This window comes from Bubalus kerabau, chromosome X (genome assembly GCF_029407905.1).
Source record: "Bubalus kerabau isolate K-KA32 ecotype Philippines breed swamp buffalo chromosome X, PCC_UOA_SB_1v2, whole genome shotgun sequence".
NCBI classification, from domain to species: Eukaryota; Metazoa; Chordata; class Mammalia; order Artiodactyla; family Bovidae; genus Bubalus; species Bubalus kerabau.
The window spans coordinates 132,245,405-132,259,564 of NC_073647.1; the positions used below are offsets into that span (position 1 = coordinate 132,245,405).

At 41.0% G+C, this 14,160-nt stretch overlaps 1 protein-coding gene across 8 annotated transcripts in view; it reads right to left on the reverse strand.

The window, feature by feature from the left end:
- LOC129638775 (melanoma-associated antigen B1-like) overlaps positions 1-13,802 on the reverse strand; it is a 32,418-nt gene extending 18,616 nt beyond the window's left edge. For 2 of the 8 annotated variants that reach the window (XR_008708015.1, XM_055563432.1), the window contains exons 1-2: positions 8,955-9,091; positions 2,261-2,463 (exon numbers count right to left, since the gene is read on the reverse strand). The gene's annotated coding sequence lies outside the window, so the exon portion shown is untranslated. Of the gene's footprint in view, positions 1-2,260; positions 2,464-5,234; positions 5,354-8,052; positions 8,501-8,954; positions 9,459-13,613 lie in introns of those variants that run through there. The other 6 variants (XM_055563431.1, XM_055563430.1, XR_008708014.1 and 3 more) reach the window with 5 other exon arrangements.
- Positions 13,803-14,160: the final 358 nt, after the last annotated feature.

Consider the following 14,160-nt stretch of genomic DNA (forward strand, 5'->3'; position numbering starts at 1 on the left):
CATCAGCACTGATGGTCCTCATCTTCCCAGTGGTGATGGCCAAGATGCCATCCTCCTAAGAACTGGGGTTCCATCCATTCCCTCGCTGAGACCAGATAGAAATGAAGAGGCTTCTCATCCCTATAACTCTGCCTGGAGCCTCTGGGGTTAGGAATAGGGGCAGGGGTCTGTAAAGCCTCCTCATTTGTGGGTCTAGTGATACTTCTTTCTTCACTCAGGGATCTCACCATGGTCCTGGCCAGTCCTGGGACCTGACCCTCCAACCTGAGATTCTCCCTCTACTGAACTGAGGCCATTTTTCTTAGACTGAGACTTTGACCTCACAGAGAACTACAAGGCTTATAAGATGGAATGTCCTGTCTGGGCATTCTAGGCCTGAGAGCAAGTTTGGGCAGGTCTCTGAATGACCTGTATTTTGCGGTGCTCGTCTCTCCAGTCCTCACCTATGGAAGCCCAAATTTTGTCTATCTCTTCGATTAAAGGATTCCTGGTGAGCACCACATTCCGGCAAACTCTTCAGCAGTGTCCCTAATGCAAACCTTAAAGTTTCATGTCCCAGACTTGATCTGAGATGGGTAAAATAACACAGAAGGCAAGGGGCAAAATGGGGTGTGTTCCCTGAGAAAAATGCTGCTCCATTCTTTTCAAAAGCCAGAGTCAGTCTCTTTTCATGACTGGTTTTAATTGATTAACAGGCATACTTTTCAAACATTCTACTGCATGTAATCATGCACCACAAATACTGTGTTTTGTTACAAACTGCAAGTTTATGGTCCATGCATTGAACACGTCTATGGCATCATTTCCCAACATCATGTATTCACTTGGGGTCCCTGTTCCACATATTGTTAATTCTTCAAATATTTTAATCTCTTTCCTTATTTTATTTCTTATGGTGACCTGATCAGTTGTCTTTATTACTATTGTAACTGTCTTACCTTTGTAAATTAAGCTATGTGCATTTTTTAGACATCTTCTAGTAAGTGTACAATAGGATTAACAACTTTTATAAGCACTGGGAATCCCCCAAATTCCTACTGATTTACTCTATGGCAATTTTCACTTTATTGCAGTGATCTAGAACCCAAGTCACTGTATTTGAGATATGAGTACAATTCTAAAGGAAAAAAGCCATCCAAGATGGTTTTGTGCTATTCTGAATAGGTTATCGGACACTGCACTGAGAGACGATCTTACTGTCCCTATCATCTGTTTCTCTTCTTTATTCATGTCATTTATTGATGTAGCCTTCGAGGCTTTGTGCCTGAAGAAGTGTATTGGAATATATCCAGAGTCCTTACTTTTATCCCAGGATACATTTGAGTGTTAAGGAACACAAGCTCTGCTTTAGAGCAAGAGGAGTATAACAGTGTCAGATCTAGAGGAATTCAGAGAGGAATCTAATTCCAGGCCTATCAGTCACTAGTGTTCCCCAGCAAGGGCTTACTGCCTGATGCACCTAGAAGCCAATACTATGGAACGGGCTTTTGAGAGAAAAACTTGAATCCAAGGTGGACTAGCAAGAAGACAGAAGTGGGGCTCTGAAATCTGTCTCCTCAATCCAGAGTTTGAAGTAAAATGAAAGGGTTTAGGGGAACTGCAAACTTGGAAGCTAATTGGCTAGTCTTGAATTAGTTCATGTAAGCTATTCATGCTGCTAGAAGCCCGATTTTCTGCATTGAAGGACTTCATACAGTTCTCCCCTGGCAACATTCCTACTCGGAGAGTTCCACAGACTGAACCCTCTTCGTTCTGCAGTCATCCTAGAAACATAGGCTCCTTTTTGGCATATGCATAGTGCTGCCTCTAAAAATAACTCAAGGTTTGATTAATCAACAGCCTGTTTAAGGAGGCAAAACCACTTTAAACTGGTCAATGCTTTATGCTTCAATCCCCCCATTTCTCCTTGTACATTCTTCAAGCTTGTGGGAAATCATCCTCAATTTGGTTAATGAGTCTCAAATTCTGTAGAAAATGATAATCCCAGGTCACAGAGTTTTGTACCACCAGGACTGGAGCGTTACATAAGCACTGACAAGGTTAGGATTAATTGCTATTTAAGAAAGATATTATCAGAGGCTTTGTTTCCTTCACATGTTTCTTTTCAGGCTATTGCTTGAAGTTTGGCGTTTTGGTGCCTGGATGGAATTTATTACTATTGGGTCATCTGTCTTGGCTCTTCCTGGCCACTCCTCAGCCCAAACTGAGCTCTGCAGTTGACTGACCAATTTCTCCCACTGTAGTGCTCAAAATAGTTTACCTTTTGTCCAGAAAACAGAGCCTGGACCAACTGTCTTTAACCAATGCTTGCTGCCTCTTCCCAGACTTCATGGATTGAAGTGGATATCAACCAGTACTCTTATCAGGAACTTGAGGTCTCCCTGGAAAGCCCTTGCATTCGTGGGAGGTGTAGGAAAGCCTTCAGGGCTTCTCTATCTGTGGCTTAGAGCGCTTTGTTCCTCTCTAGGAAGAAAATGGGCAAACTTGAGGCATCACCCCTTAATTTAGGACCCAATTCCATCTCCTAGTTTGGTTTCTGGAAAGCGTTGGCTGTATGAGCTCCCTGGAGAAACCACTGAGAAGAATGGACAGTCTCAAGGTGACCAGCTTGGATCTGAGTGTTCACATAAAGAACCTTGAATAGTTTTCCATTATTATATGTGGTTGTCAAACTATAGCTTGAAAGGCACACATGCTACCCAGCTTCCAAGGAATCTGTCCCACCAGATCCAAGACCGCAGCCCATTTGGTCACAGGCTCCTAATATTTCTGCCCTCCCATGTGCTGAGGGCATACTTGTCTACTGAGGAGGGTCCTATAGAAGTTCAGGCTCTGTCTCAGTCTCCATGTAGAAAAACTTACCTAGTGTGTAGGAGGCTGAGACAGTGATTGCATCACATTGAAGAAAGTGAAAGAGGAAGCTGTCTTAGACTCAGGCAGAGCTGACTTTCAGAGAGCAATTCAGGAGCACACACATTCAAACACCGATTTCCTCACTTCCTTTCTGAGCATGCTGGGGTTTAATCTTTCTGGTACATGACCAAAATACTTTACCCCTCCAGCAGAGATCACTGATAAGCAAATCTAGATGTCTGGGCAATTTTCAGGGGAAATACATTGACTCCAAGGCCTCTATGTAGCCCATGGCCATTAAGACCACAACCAATGGCTATTTTTCCTGGTAAAATTTCATTTTTAACATCACGCATGCACAAATATCGGAGAAGGCAATGGCACCCCACTCCAGTACTCTTGCCTGGAAAATCCCATGGACGGAGGAGCCTCGTAGCCAGCAGTCCATGGGGCCGCACAGAGTCGGACACGACTGAGCGACTTCACTTTCACTTTTCACTTTCATGCATTGGAGAAGGAAATGGCAACCCACTCCAGTGTTCTTGCCTGGAGAATCCCAGAGACGGGGAAGCCTGGTGGGCTGCTGTCTATGGGGTCGCAGAGAGTAGGACATGCGACTGAAGTGACTTAGCAGCAGCAGCATGCACAAATATATAAAAGTAGTTCAGAACTACCTCCCTGCTATTCTGGCTGATATACAATAGGACTGGACTTTTTAGTGAGGAAACACCAGAATGTCCCCTATTGTATGAAATTCCTTAGCCGGCAGGTTCTTTACCATCTGAACCAATGGGGGAAGCCCAAAGACATTGCATCCCTAGTACTGATTTATCTTATAACTGGAAGTGTGACATTTTTACTTCCTTCATCTGATTTTTTTTCTTTATTTTTATTTTATTTTTTAACTTTACAATATTGTATTGGTTTTGCCATATATCAACATGAATCTACCACAGGTATACATGTGTTTCCCTTCCTGATCCCTCCTCCCTCCTTCCTCCCCGTACCATCCCTCTGGGTCATCCCAGTCCACCATCCCCAAGCATCCAGTATCGTGCATCAAAACAAGGAAAAATTTTTTTCTTTTCTTTTATATCTATATGAGATGACGGATGTTCCCTAAACTTACTGTGGCAATCATTTCATTGTGTGTGTAAGTCAAATCATTGTGCTGTACACCTTAAACTTACCCAGTGCTCTAAGTCAATTATATTGCAATAAAACTGGAAGGAGAAAAAAAAAAAAAGAAATTCCTTAGCCGGATTAGGGTGCATTCTTCTGTGTGTCGGGGGGAGACTTTTCCTGCTTTATACTCCCTCACCTTACATTTATGCTCACACCACGACAAGGTAATCAGGGCTGGTTTCATCAAGAATACACTCGTGTCGAACTCCAAGTATCATAAGAGACTACTATAAACAACTCTATGCAAATAAAATGGACAATCTAGAAGAAATGACAGATTCTTAGAGAGGTACAGCCTTTCAAGACTAAACAAGGAAGAACTAGAGAACGTGAGTAGACAGATCACAAGTACTGAAACAGTGATTTAAAATTTTCCAATAAAATGTCCAGGATCAGGTGGCTTCTCGGATAGTTCTATCCAACACTTAGAGATTCTATCAACCTCTTCCAAAAAGAATTACAGAGGGAGGAACACTCCCAAGCTCATTCTATGAGGCCACCATCACCTTGAGAGCAAAACCAGACAGAGAAGCACACACACAAAAACAAAAAAAAGAAAATGACAGGCCAATATCACTGAAGAACACAGATGGAAAAATCCTGAACAAAATACTAGCGAACCAAAAAAGACAGTCTCTTCAATAAGTGGTGCCTTGAAAACTGGACAGTTACATGTAAAATAATGAATGTAGAACATTCTCTAACACCATACACAAAAATAAACTCAAAATGGATCAAAGACCGAAATGTAAACCCAGATTCTATAAAACCCTCAGAGGAAAACCTAGGCAGAACATTCACTGTTTGACATAAGTTGCAGCAGTATTTTTTTATTTTAGTAAAATGGTTTTTGATCCACCTCCTGGAGTAATTAAAATAAAAATAAAAACAAACAGGTGACCCTTAATGAAAGTCAAAAGCTTCCACACAGCAAAAGAAACCAAAAACAAAAAGACAACTCACAGAATGAGAGGAAATATTTTCAAACAATGCAAACAACAGCAGAATAATCTCCAAAATATATAAATAGCTCATGCACCTCTGTGTCAAATAAACAATCCCATAAAAAGTAGGCAGAGTGTATAAACAAACATTCCTTCAAAGAAGACACACAGATGACCAAAAAGCATATGCAAAGATGCTCAACATCACTAATTATCAGAAACATGCAAATGAAAAGTACAATGAGGTATCACCTCACACCAGCCAGAATGGTCTTCATCCCCAGATCTGCAAACAACAAATGATGGAGTATGGAAAAAAGGGAACACTGTTGCACTCTCGGTGGGAATGCAAATTGACACAGTCTCTACGGAGAACATTATGGAAGTTCCTTGAAAAACGAAAAATAGAGTTACCATATGATTTACCAATCCCACTCCTGGTACATATCCAGAGAAAACCATGATTCATAAATATACATGCACGCCAATCTTCATTGCAGCACTATTTACATTTACGAAGATATGGAAGTAACCTAAATGTCCATCAACAGAGGAATGAATAAAGCATTTGTCGTAAATATATTCAATGGAATATTATTCAGCCATAAAAAGAATTAATTAATGACATGTGCAGCAACATGGATGGACCTAGGGAATGTCATAATAAGTAAAGTAAGACAGAGAATACTGGATGCTTGGGGCTGGTGCACTGGGACGACCCAGAGGGATGGAATGGGGAGGGAGGAGGGAGGGGGGTTCGGGATGGGGAACACATGTATACCTGTGGCGGATTCATTTTGATATTTGGCAAAACTAATACAGTTATGTAAAGTTTAAAAATAAAATTAAAAAAAAAAATAAATTGTCTACCAGAAAAAAAAAAAAAGACAGAGAAAGACAAATATCATATGTTATCACTCGTAAGTGGAATCTAATTTTTAAAAAATGACACAAATGAACTTGCTTCCCTGGTGGCTCAGCTAGTAAAGAATCTACCTGCAATGTGGGAGACCTGGCTTTGATCCCGGGGTTGGGAAGACCCCCTGGAGAAGGGAAAGGCTACCCACTCCAGTATTCTGGCCTGGAGAATTCCATGGACTGTATAGGCCATGGGGTCACAAAGAGTTGGATAAGACAACGACTTTCATTTCACTTCACAAATAAACTCATTTACAAAATATAAACCGACTTATGGGTATCGAAAACAAGCTTATGATTACCACTGGAGAAATGTTGGGGGAGGGATACTTTAGGAGCCTGAGATAAACATACACGACTGATGTGTCTGACTCTTCGTGACTCCATGGACTGTAGTCCACCAGGACCCTCCATCCATGGAATTTTCCAGGTCAGAATACTGGAGTGAGTTGTGATTTCCTGCTCTAGGGGATCTTCCTGACCCAGGGACTGAACCCACTTATTTTGTGTCTCCTGCATTGGCAGGTGATTCTTTACCACTGTGCCACTTGGGAAGCCCACATCTACAACTAATATATATAATAGCAGTAACCCCAAAGCACCTACTGTATAACACAGGGAACTGTACTCAATAATCTGTAGTAATCTGTATGACAAAAGAGTCTGAAAATGAGTGAATATGTGTATGTATAACTGAATCACTCTGTTATATACCTGAAACTAACACAACATTTTAAATTAATTATACTCAATAAAATGAAATAGAAAAATAATACCATCATAATATCCAGCAATCTGTCTCCTGAGCATATATCCTGAGAAAAACATAATTCAAAAATGGAATAATCACCCCAATGTAAATTACAGCAATATTTACAATACCTAAGACATGGGAACAACCTAAATGTCCATCAACAGAGAAGTAGATAAACATGTGGTCCAGAAATACAAAGGAATATTACTCAGCCATAGGAAAGAATGCCATTTGCAGCAACATGGATGCACCTAGGGATTGTCATACGAAGTGAAGTAAGTCAAAGACAAATATATCCTTCATATGTGGAATCTAATTTTAAAAAGTGATAAAATGAACTTAATACAAAACAGAAAACTTACGGATCCTGAAAACGAACTTATGGATACTAAAGGGAAATGTAGGAGGGAGGGATAAATCAGGAGCTTGGGATCAACGTACACACACCCCTATTTATGAAATAGATAACCAATAAGGACCTCCTGCATAGCACAGGGAACTCTAATCAATATTCTGGGATAACCTACATGAGAAAAGAAACTGAAAATGAATTAATATATATATATAACAGCATTACTTTGCTATATGCCTAAAACTAACACAACATTGTAAAACAACTATACTCCAATAAATTTTATTCATTTTGATATTTGGCAAAACTAATACAGTTATGTAAAGTTTAAAAATAAAATAAAATTAAAAAAAAATGTTAAATGGCCAAAAAAATTAAAAAAATAAAAAAAAATAAAAAATAGACTACCTGGGCATATATCCGAAGAAAACCATAACTTGAATAGGAACAAGCACCCCCATGTTCCTTGGGGCACTGTTTACAAGAGCCAAGACATGGAAACAACCTACAGGTCCATCAACAGATGAAAAAGATGTGATACATAAATACAATGGAAGAATACTCAGCCATAAAAAAGAATGAAAGAATGCCATTTTCAGCAACATGGATGGATCTAGAGATTGTCATAATGAGAGAAGTCAGACCAAGACAAATACCACAGTATATTGCTCATAGGTACAGTCTAATTTTTTAAAATGACACAAATGGACTTATTCAAAAAACAGAACCAGACTCCCACAATTTGAAAAGAGATTTATGGTTACCAAAGGAGAACTTTGTTGGGGGGGATACTTTAGAAGCTTAAGATGAACATACACACACAACCAATATAGAAAATAGATAACTGAACAGGACCTCCTATATAACAAAGGGAACTCTACTCAATATTCTGTAATAGCCTATATGGAAAAAGAATCTGGAAAAGATTGAGTATATGTGTAACTGAATCACTTTGCTGGACACCTGAAACTAACATAAGATTGTAAATCAACAAATCTGCAACAAATTTTTTTTTTTTAAAAAAGAATATCCATCTGTAACAATACCTCTGTGCTGTCACCTTAGGCAAAGGGGAAAACCCCCATCACCTCCATAGAGCAAGATTTCCAGGCGAGGAGCAAGGTGTTTTATCTCCGGATTCAGAGGACCCTCATTAATTACAGGTTGAATAAAGTCTCGCCACATTCATCCCATGCTGCTGCTACTAAGTCGCTTCAGTCGCGTCCGACTCCGTGCGATCCCATAGGCGGCAGCCCACCAGGCTCCCCCATCCCCGGGATTCTCCAGGCAAGAACACTGGAGTGGGTTGCCATTTCCTTCTCCAATGCATGAAAGTGAAAAGTGAAAGTGAAGTCGCTCAGTCGTGCCCAACTCCTAGCGACCCCATGGACTGCAGCCCACCAGGCTCCTCCCATCCATGGGATTTTCCAGGCAAGAGTATTGGAGTGGGGTGCCATTATAGCCAACTCCTATTAGCCAATCCCAACACATAAAAGAGTCAGACACAGACAAACATAGGCAATTAAATCCAAAGGCCTGGAACCTTAAGCCAGTGTTCAGAACTCTAACCCAATCATTTGAGCACCTCAGTAGCGCTAACCTCTGACATTGTCCTCTTTTGGGTGGGTCTTTAACCCACGACTGTAGCCTTAGGATTCTAATCAGACAGAAGAAACTCCTAGGTGGGACTCTAACCCACAGTAGTGGTGTCGTTCTTCAATTTGTCACGTCTGACTCTGTGCAACCCAATGGACTACAGCATACCAGGCTTCCCTGTCCTTCACTTTCTCCTCAGGTTTGCTCAAACTCATGCCCATTGAGTCAGTGATGCCATCCAACCGTCTCATCCTCTCTAACACACAGTCCTGATGAGATTATTAGACTACAGGCACTTTCTAACTTCATATAGCACATTTAGTTACAGGCATATTTTAAGGAGTTTACTCACCCCAAAGATGTCTGATCCAGGAGCTGTTTCCTTCCTTAAAAGTGAAAGGAGCCCCAGAAGCCAGAGGAGCCCAGAGTGCCATGGCTAGCAAACAGGAACCCGAGAGCCAACTCTCTAGACAAACTCAGTATAGGTGGCCACTCAGGGTTGGTGTTGAGGGCCCATCAGGGGCTACAGTGCATCAAGCAGATGGTCACAAGTCCTAAACCTCAATAAGGCTGCCCAAACTCACAGAACATGGGCTCAAGCCCGATGCTCAGAGAAGTCAATACTTATGGCAAGAGCTTTAGAGAAAAGAGCTTTACTGCAAGGCCAACCAATGCAGGATGCAAGGTATCAGATCTCTCTCCAATCCAGGAGCCTGGGTGCAATTTAAGGGGTCTCGGGAATTTCTATTGGAAGCTAATTGGCTAGTCTTCAATTTCATTTCAGCTACTCAGGTTACAGGAAGCCAGGTTTTCCTCATTGAAGGACTTCTCACTTTGTAAATGGCCCAGGACGATATTTCTCTTCTCTTGAGTTTTGCAGACTGAAGAGCTTGGCTCTGGGGTCATCCTGAGGTCATGTGTTCCCTCTTAGACACTTGCAGTTCTTTCTTTGTAAAATGACTCAAGGTGTGACTAATCAACAATCTATTTGAGAGGGTCAAACCAGTTTAAGCTGGTCAATTGTTTCACATGCTTTTTCACTAGCCCCCTGAACTCCAGCACATTATCCCAACTCCAAGACAAAGATAATCACAGTGCACTAAATGTTGCCTAGCAAGGACAATCATGTAACATTCCCACCACAGGATGTAACATAGAATGTGCCTGAGGTAGAATCTTTCCCAGCTGGAAACAACTCAGAGCTCTTAGAATTTTTGTCATTGACCAGTATCTTCCCTCCCAGATACCCTTTCATCTAATTAATGAATATTTCCACGCATTTAAGTACCAACAAGAAATCTAGAATTTGCCCAATTACACACAAGATAAAATAATCGAGTAGGTCCTTAAGGAGAGGTCTCTGGCTCCCTCAACTCAGTGTAAAGGTCACCAGTCCAGGAGACTGTGGATTCTCTGAGGCCCTCCATCTGAGGATCTGACCGGGCTCACCACTCCCACTGTCTAGGAGTAGCCCACCAGGCAACTTCCCTTGAAATGACCTCTCGCTGAAGGCTTTGCATTTTCCTAAGGCTCCAAAGCGAGACTGTGTATTAAAAAACGGAGACATCCGTTTGCCGACAAAGGTCCCTGTACTCAAAGCTATGGTTTTTCCAGTAGTCATGTATGGATGTGAGAGTTGGACCATAAAGATGGCAGAGCGCTGAAGAATTGATGCTTTCAAACTGTGGTGCTGGAGAAGATTCTTGCGAGTCCCGTGGACAGCAAGGAGATCAAGCCAGTCCATCCAAAAAGAAATCAACCCTGAGTATTCATTGGAAGGACTGATGCTGAAGCTGAAGCTCCAATACTTTGGCCACCTGATGTGAAGAGCCGACTCATTGGAAAAGACCCCGATGCTAGGAAACAGAGATTGAGGGCAGGAGAGGAGGGGGCAGCAGAGGTGAAGATGGTTGGAAGGCATCACTGACTCAATGGACATGAGTTTGAGAAAACTCGAGGAGACAGTGAAGCGCAGAGAGGCCTGGTGAGCTGCAGTCTATGGAGTCACAAAGAGTGGGACATGACTTAATGACTGAACAACAAACAACAAGGCTCCAAACTGCCTCACTGCAGGCCATTTACACTTGCTTTCAACTCCAACTGCCTGCCCCCGCTTACCCCTGCTTTTGACTTGTTCTTTCTGCAGTCCCCAACCTTTTTGGCACCATGGACTGGTTTTGTAGAAGACAATTTTTCCACAGACTTGGAGTGGGGGATGGTTTTGGGGTAATTCAAGCACAGTGCATTTATTGTGAACTTTATTTCAAATGTAAATGCCACTGCTGATCTCACAGGAGGTACTGGTCCAAGGCCTGCAGGTTGGGGACTGCTGCTTTTGGTCAGAGAGTATCTCACCATATTTTTATGTAATGGTACCTCCTAGATTCTAAAATTCAACGGGCAGGGGCTAGACGTTGTTTTGGTGGTTGCTGTTGTTCCTTTTTTTTTTTTTTTTAAACACAAACCATCCACGGTACTAGTAAGCATCCAAAAAGCTCATTCTCAGAACTTCCCTGGTGATCCAGTGGATAAGACTCCCTGAACAATTAATGTAACATCTACCCTTTTAGAAAATCTTTAAGTGTACAATATGGAATTGTTAACTATAGGCTCTATGCTACACGGTATATTTCTAGAAATTATTCACTGTATATAACTGAAAATCAGTGCCCTTTGACAATCACTTCCTCATTACACCTCCTCCCAGCCCCTGGCAATCACCATCCTACTCTGCTTCTATCAGGTTGCCTATTTTAGATTCCTCATTTAAGTGATATCATCTATTTCTCCTTCTGTGTCTGGATTATTTCACTTAGCACAATGTCTTCTAGGTCATCTCTGTTATTGCAAATGACAAAGTTTCCTTTTTTTTTTTAAGGCTGAATAATACTCCATTATAGGCTTCACATGTAACTCAGTGGTACAGAATCCACCTGCCAATTTAGGACACACAGGAGACTTGTGTTCAATCCCTTGATTGGGAAGAGCCCCTGGAGGAGGAAATGGCAACTCATTCCACTATTCTTCCCTGGGAAATCCCATGGTCAGAGGAGCTTCGTGGGCTACAGTCCATGGGATAGAAAGTGTCAGACACAACTGAGTGACTGAGAACACACACACACAACACTCCATGATATGTATATACCATATATTTATCCATTCATCCATCAAAGGACATTTAGGCTGCTTCCCTGTTTTGGTTATTGTGAATAATGCTGCAACAAATACGGGAATACTGATATCTCCTGGAGAGTGTAATTTTAACTCCTTTGGATAGATACCCAGAAGTGGTTTGCTGAATCATATGGTAATTCAATTTTTAATTTTTTGAGGAACCTCAATACTGTTTTCCACAGTGGCTTTACCCATTGACATTCTCACCAACAGTATAAAAGAGTTCTTTTCTAAATGCTTGCACTTAATCAGCTTACTCTCTACTGGAGAGCAGGGCAATCAAAATTTCAAATTATTGTTGTGGTAAAAACATTTAACATTAAATCTACTCTTAAAATTTTAGGCACACAGCACAGTACGGTTAAAAACAGGTACACTGTTGCACAGCAAATCTCTGGAATTTATTCATCTTGAATAACTGAAACATTATACCAAGTGCAAAGCAACTGCCCATTTCTCCCTCCTGTGGCCCCTCTGTGTTTCTATGTGTTTAAAGACTTTAAATACCTCATATAAGTGGAACCATGCAGCATTTGTCCTTCTGTGACTGACTTATTTCATTTAGAATAATGTCCCTGTGGTTTCTCCATGTTGTCCCATATAACAACATTTCTTTCCTTTTTAAGGTGAAATTATATCTCCTTGTCTGTGTCTACCACATTTTCTTTATCCATATATCTGTTGGTAGATATTTGGGTTGTTACCATATACTGGCTATTGTAAATAATGGTGCAATGAACACAGGAGTGAAGATGTCTCTTCGAGATACTGATTTCACTTCCTTTGGATAAACAATTAACCCTTGCATCATGTGGAGTTTAGAGGCACCAAACCCCCATGCAGTCAAAACCCCCTGTATTCTTTTGACTCTGTCCACACGTAACTAATAATAACCTACTGTTGACTGGAAGCCTGACTGACAAAGGCTCAATGCTTATTTTGTATACTATAAGTATTTTCTACTGTATACTTATGCTAAAGTAAGCTAGAGACAGCAAAATGTTATTCAGAAAATCATAAGAGAAAATATATTAACAGTACTGTGTTTATCAATACTACAGGATTACAGCATCCATTTACAAGAATTGTCTGTCAGTACCTACATCTATATTGTCTTACTGACACAAAAGACTATAGATACAAGACACTATATATCAAAACTGAAAACATAATGTGAAAAGAAATTCATATTTAGTTACAGGTATAATGATTCAAGCATTGATCATGAAGAAGAAGAAATATAATTGCTTTATAGTAGCCTAGTGTCGGAGAAGGCAATGGCACCCCACTCCAGTACTCTTGCCTGGAAAATCCCATGGATGGGAGGAGCCTGGTAGGCTGCAGTCCGTGGGGTCGCTAAAAGTCGGACATGACTGAGCGACTTCACTTTCACTTTTCACTCTCATGCATTGGAGAAGGAAATGGCAACCCACTCCAGTGTTCTTGCCTGGAGAATCCCAGGGACGGGGGAGCCTGGTGGGCTGCCATCTATGGGGTTGCACAGAGTCGGACACGACTGAAGTGACTTAGAAGTAACAGTAGCAGCAGCCTAGAGTACTTGATAGGATTGCTTCGTGGTAGCTGAGAATATACAGTAGTGAATGAATCACTAAAATTTTTTTATATCATACACTATTATGGTCATATTTATAATAGAGTACTGAAAACATTGTTACTTTAAGAGAAAACACCTGTGATGACAGCCTGATATGCATTTATGTTTATCCATTCACAAGAGAGAGGTAGGACAATGTACAGTAATATAATTCCTTGAAAGTAAAGTCATAAAACAGTAAAAAAATGAAACATTATTAATTTTATATTAAATATCACTCACCTTCTGCCTATGCAATGGTAGGCTATCCATTTCAATACAAGTCTTGCACGCAATGTTCTACCTGATGAATACTTAGCTGGTGGTGATGATGAAGATGATGCCACAGAAACATCTCATACAGTCCTTGCCTACAGTTATTAGCTCTTAGAACAAAGACACTCACACACATACTCAACAGATGAGTTGATTACCCATATGGCACAATGATTATTTACTACTCATTGAGTGGAAGTGGATCATCATGTAGGTCTTCATTCCTCACACCTTCTTGCTGAGTAGGCTGAAGAGGAGGAGGAAGAGGAGGCGTTGACCTTGATGAGTGGCAGAGATGGAAGAGCAGAGGAGGTGGAAGGGGAGGCAGAGGAAGCAGGCACACTCAGTGTATCTTTATGGAAATACATTGTAATTTCTGTCTGAAGATTTTGCTTTTTCATTTCTCTAAAAACGTTTCTGTGTGTTATCAGTCCTCCTTCCACCATTTGCTTTCATTTCAGTGCCTTTATCATAGAAGGTTCCATGCCATACAAGAGTCAAAAGCAGTCTTGAG